The sequence below is a fragment of the Dryas octopetala genome, chromosome 5 (genome assembly GCF_963921425.1).
Source record: "Dryas octopetala chromosome 5, drDryOcto1.1, whole genome shotgun sequence".
NCBI lineage: Eukaryota > Viridiplantae > Streptophyta > Magnoliopsida > Rosales > Rosaceae > Dryas > Dryas octopetala.
Genome location: NC_141370.1, coordinates 139,433 through 145,260, shown reverse-complemented (window position 1 = coordinate 145,260; position 5,828 = coordinate 139,433). Strand labels below are relative to the sequence as shown.

General features: G+C 39.4%; 1 long non-coding RNA gene across 2 annotated transcripts; it reads left to right on the top strand.

Moving 5' to 3' along the window:
• The first annotated feature begins 336 nt into the window (after window positions 1–336).
• LOC147283273 (uncharacterized) lies at window positions 337–3,476 on the top strand. Of its 2 annotated transcripts, XR_015122448.1 has the most exons (4): window positions 337–873; window positions 1,526–1,618; window positions 1,855–1,912; window positions 2,903–3,476. It is a non-coding gene; the product is annotated as an uncharacterized LOC147283273 (long non-coding RNA). The 2 variants fall into 2 exon arrangements; XR_015122449.1 differs by lacking the exon at window positions 1,526–1,618.
• Window positions 3,477–5,828: the final 2,352 nt, after the last annotated feature.

Here is a 5,828-nt window from a genome sequence, read left to right as displayed (position 1 = left end):
CAGCTGCAAGCCACCTCCTTTCCTCTCTCTCACATTTGCCCATGCAGCCGCAAGTCTAAGCTCCGAACCAGCCTCCAAGCCGCTGCACCCTCTTTCACGCCCAGCAGAATTGCTTGATTAATCTCCTTTCAACCAACCATGTAACGACCCGAACCCAAGTCTTATTTCTTTAATAAAAATTTATCTTTTGGGCGGGCATTATTAAAATTTTTAGAAAGGAATTCTAGCATTTAGAGGGGTGTTTTAATTCAAATTTGTAACCTTTAAGTTCGAGATAGATTATTTATAACTCGAGTTTCCAAACGCATAGACAAAAAATGGTGTTCAATTTGAGAATTTTAGTAGGAAAGGTGGAGAATTTTCTAGAAAGGGGCAATTGGGTAATTTCAAAGCCCAAATACCACAATTTAAATCAGCCATCTCTTTCTCTCTCTCTCTCTCCTCATTCTCTCTCTCTCTCTCTCCATTTCCTCTTTCTCTCCCGCAGCCCCCCCTGTCCGAAACCACCAGGTGCCGCAACCACCACCACCGACCGCAGCCACCACAACTGACTACCGGCAAGCCTCCCTCGTCGCCGAACACCTCCATAGGCCGATCGACTCCTTTCGGCCACCCTCCTTGCACGCGAAAACACACCAGCTCGCAACACCCCCTGCGCGTGACCAACTCTACCAGGCCAGCCCATCTCTGGCCACTTTGTCATCAACCCAAGCCACCGGCGTGGCCCCTTCTCACCGGCGCCGACTCCCACCAAAGTCCTCTAGCAATCCAGCCCCTCCGCGCGCACAATAACAACTCAGAAACAAACCCAGCTGCCACCCTCTGTCTCGCGGGACTCCGGCCAAACTTCAGCGCTATCCACTTCGAAAATAGGTGGGTTTTCTTCCCTTCATGATGGGTTTCACTCTCTTGTGGCTTGGATGTGTAATTTTGAGAAATTTCTGAAGATTGAATATGGGGGTTTGGGGACCATTTCAGAAATTTCTTGGGCTTTCAGATTAGAGAACTGTTCTTGTGGTTTTGTTGGACAAATTTGCAATATTAGGAAGTTCAATTAATGTTTAGGATGCAGAAATTGAGTGGGTTTGAGGAATTTTGATAATTTTGGCAAATTTTGGTCTTGAACCAGCCTCTTGAGCGGCAATCATCGAAATTTTGAACCCCCACTGCCTTTTTGTGATTTTGGGATTTATTTCTGGTAATATTTTGAGTGGGTGTTTTATTTTGAGTAATTGTAGAGAATTAAAATTGGAGTTTTAGGGCCATTTCGGGTTTTAAGTTGGATCTTCGATTGGGAGCGAAATATTGTCGTTATTTTGGGACAATTTGATTTCTAGAAATTTCAATTTATGCCTAGGACTGAGAAATTGATTGGGTCTTGTTGGAATCATTCTTATTTGGCTATTTTGGCTTTGAAAATGGCCACCTTGGGTGGCACTAGTGGTAGTCTTGCTCACCGCTGTCATAACGTGAAATTAGGATTTGCTCCAAGAGCGATTTCTAAGTAGGTTGTTGTTTTGGCTAGGTCCGGAGTTGTTGGAGAAGCCGAGAAGTATTGGACATAAATTTGTGACCTTGCCGATACAAATTTCATCTTAGGAAGAATTTTCCGATCAAGGTAAGACCTTCCGCTGATTTTCTTTAGTTTATGATGTGTTTTGGTGTTGTGGTTGAGGGTGGGTTAAGCCAAGGAGATTCGAAGAAGGAAGTAGTGCTTACGGGGTTATTGTGAATTAAGTAAATAAATCCTCGGGTTAATTGATAAATGGGCGTGACAATTAGGTTCAATATTTCTTGTACACACTTTAAGTATTATCGAGTCAAGACTAATTGAAATTATGGTTTATTCTTTAGGTGAGATGACTGGGGTTCGTGACGATCAGGCGGAGGATCGGAGTTAGATTTTCTCACTGTTAGTGGACTAACTTTTAAATTTTGAAAATGTTTATGAAAGTTTATAATTTAATTTATACTTGTTTTTGAGTTAGTGTTTGAGAAATAAGAATCTTTGAGTTGGATTAATTCTTAATGAGTTATGAAGATCGTATCATTTTAATTATTCTATGATGTGGATTTTAATTGGGGATTTGATTTGAAGCGTTTAGCTTTTAAAATCATACACAAGTGATCGTTTTAGCATAAATTTTTATATGTTAATTTTTCTTGAATTTGAGCGAGGGGTTCTTAATATTTATTACCACTCTTTTTATTATGTTTATAACTCATTTTATTTTGAACCTATTGTGAGAAAGATGAAATTGAGATTTATATCGATTCATTATTTTATTTTGAAAAGTTTCGAAAAAGGTTTGGGAAGTTGACATTCTAAGTAAAAGCTATGTTGTTTGTCAAGTTGTTGTTGGTTTTCAAACCACCTTTTCAGTACCCTTCCAGGTTATCAGATTAGATAGGTCTTGGGACCCATTGCGGCACACACATAGGCTTTGGGCCGTGTGTCGTGATGCTTGACCCTTTGGGGGTTGGCTCTGCGTGCACGTAAGACAAAATTTATGGCTCTGCATGCGTATGACAGATTCTCGGCTCTGCGCATGTATGACAGATTCTCCGGGTAACTGACTTGGTGTGTTGTATATGTATTATACGGTTTTATGGTGATAATTTATTTTAAAATTATAAAACTATTTAGAACTTTAAATATTTGAATTCTATTTGATAAATAGTTTATTTTCTATTTGGTTATGAAAACAAATTTTGAGCGAGTTTCTGAAAATGTTTTAAAATTGGGGGATTTCAGAGAGTGACGTGAGGTCTTAGTGCTAAATGTGGATTTGAAGGATTTTCTGAAACAAGAAGTTTACTTTTATTTTCGTTTTCATTAAATTGTCCACTCACTGAGTTTGTCTCACGGTATGTTTTGTTTTGTCTTAAATTGTCCCCCCAGGTAGTAGCTTTGGTGGAGGTCAAACCAATCACGTCGAGGCATTCGCGTCCATCTTCCTAGTCGGACCCTGTAGGCGACATTTTATTCTTGTAAAAATTTCCTTGTAATAGAATAAGAGCTCTGATAACCATTCTAAAATTCTAAGTTGGATTTCTGTGAAATTGCTGGGTCTGAGACCCTATTTTGGTTGTGGTAGAGGTGGTTGCTATTTAGAAGTGCTTTTTAACAGGTTTGAAATTTCTGGGTTAGTCCATTTTCAGAGGAGGTTCTGTCGAATTTTCGGTAGGATTTTCCTTGAATTTGGATCCCGCAGGATCCTTCCGGGTTTTAGGGTGGAATTCGGGGGCGGTCCTGACAAACCACACTGCGACACGTGGCCATCTTCCAACTCTTCCAGATTGCTCCAGGGCCAGCTCTTTGTGTTGATCCTTATCTCAATAGCTGTCACCAGCTCTCCCCCCCTTCTGATATTTTCTACCATAAGTTTTGCCTATATAAGGAAATATTCAGCCCCTTTACCACATCTTTTACTCTAGAATTTAAATTTCTGCCTTTTCTAGTATTTCTCCTAGGATTTCTCTCTCAAGCCATTTGGCTATCATGTTTGAGAGAGAATAGGAATGTAATTTTTCTTGCATTTTAATTAATGAAATTTTAATATTATGTCTCTCTTCTCTCTTCTCCTAATCATTTATTTACTTTATGTCTTTTATTTTATGTAGTTCTTTATTTTATGGCATGGTTAACTTTATATTATGTCTCTCTTCTCTCTTCTCTTAATCTTTTTACTTTATGCCTTTTATTTTATGTAGTTATTTACTTTATTGTTAATAGTGTTATTTATTTTATTGTTCTTTATATTACATGCTCATTTATTTATTTCTTTATTTCTATTCAAGATATAAAATCATGGGTGGTCACTAAACCCCCTTACCTTGGTAAGGGGGAAGCACCACCATGAACATTATTAAGTGAGGTCTTTATGTTAAATTTTTCCTTGTTTAAAATACTACAAGCTCTAGATTTTGATATTAAAATGAGAAAGAGATCCCCTTTCACCCATAATGTCATATATTATGGGTGTTAGATCATCTTTTTACATTTTAGCTTTATGATTAATTGTTTTAAACACAGACTTTTTGAACTCTAGTTGTTCCTTAGTTTTGGTTCACTTGAGTTGCTTAAAGTTTGTATTATCTAAGCAAAATCAAGATCTACCATATAAATCTTCAACTTTTGTGCTTAATTCATATTTATCTTTGTAAGAGGGCATCAAGTGACTCTTGGGTGCCCTCCTTTAAGGAGAAATTACTAAAAATCTCATTTAATATGTTCATAAGTAGTGTGGAACCATAACCTTGGTTCTTATACTATTGTTTAGCTTCTATAACCAAAAAGTTGTTATTTTCCTTTCTAGATTTAATATTTAATTTCTTGCACCTTTATTTATTTTATTCTTTTTTCATCTACTTTATTGCTCTTTAATTTAGTTGCATTTTATTTTGAGTTGCCTCACAAACCAACAAAATTTTCAAACTAGGTTAGTTTTAAATTAACTAAAGTTTAAGTTTAGTGTATTGTTTTTCATCACTTCTTGAGGTTTGACCTCGTTAATATACTACTAGACTTGTATATTTGCGAGTAAATTAAATTTTACAACACCCATGACAAGACTCTTAATTATAAGTCTTGGCTCAACACATTCGCCAAGACCGAGGGCAAAGTATCCATTGAAGAACAAGCCCAATTTCTTTGTTACTAGCTCTGCAAATTCATTTTTTACACCCAAAGTGTCAAACTCACCAAAGAATTAATCCCCCTCGTCGAGGCAATGACTTATGGTGATGTGTTTCACCTTGGGCCATTCATCTTGTCCTATATGTACAAGTGCCTTCACGACATAACTATGAATGGAATGATGCCGAAGCGCGGTGGGCCACATTGGATGTTCCAGGTGTGGCTCCAAGTGTATTTTCCAGAGATGGCATCTCCAATGCCTTCCATGAGGGACGATGAGGTTCTCAGTGGAAAGCGTGCCTTCGTCGCTGTGCCTAATCATTCAGTACAGGACTGCTTCAAGTTTCTCTACAAGCTTGAGGGGCGGAGTGACGATTAATGACATGTTTACCTTAGGAGGAATTACTCATCTTTCCTCATGTCATACCACAACACCCAACCCCTCACTGATGAGAAGAGTTTGGACAAAGTTATGAGCTCTTTGGGGGATGTTGATGCTCAAAAATGGTAAAGCAGTCAACGTCGAGTCGAACCACGTAGGCCCGTTGACCCACCACTGAGTGGATGACACGTCGAAGTGGGGCAGGAACGAGTAGCTGAGTCCGACTGGTGAGTAATGAGAGAGAATGATATCCAAAGCACCCTGCGCAAGTACACAAAAGTGAGCGGGAAGGGCACCGGTGTGGTGCCGGCCAAAGCTCCTCCGACGCTCAAGTCAGTGTTCAGAGAGATCTGAGAGCAGAGTGAGTGAATAGTATAATAATGATTTTCGTTGTCCTTTTTGTGACAAGAAGGTACCTTTTTATAGTACGTTTGTAAGAGTGTCAACCAATCCGGTGATGACAAGTGTCCCTTGTGATGACTTGCACTGTAGGAGCGCCACGTGTCACCGGTCTCGAGGATCCGAGTGAGTTGACACGAGTCGGGGCCTAGGAGGAGCCTGGTAGGTCAGGGGCTAGGAGCCTAGGAAGGGCTTAGGCCCAAACAACATGATGTTAAGCCTTGTGTGACTTGTCGTTATGCCCAGACGATTAATCATACGAACAGAAGTCCCCCAAGTTTCCGAGCAAAAGATACTTCTTGGTTGGGAACTTTGTACACAAAAGAGTCCGAGCAGAACGACAAGTAACCACACACTTGTTCCTGCTTAAGCTGCTGTCTAGAAGTCCCCCAAGTTCCTTAGCAAGAA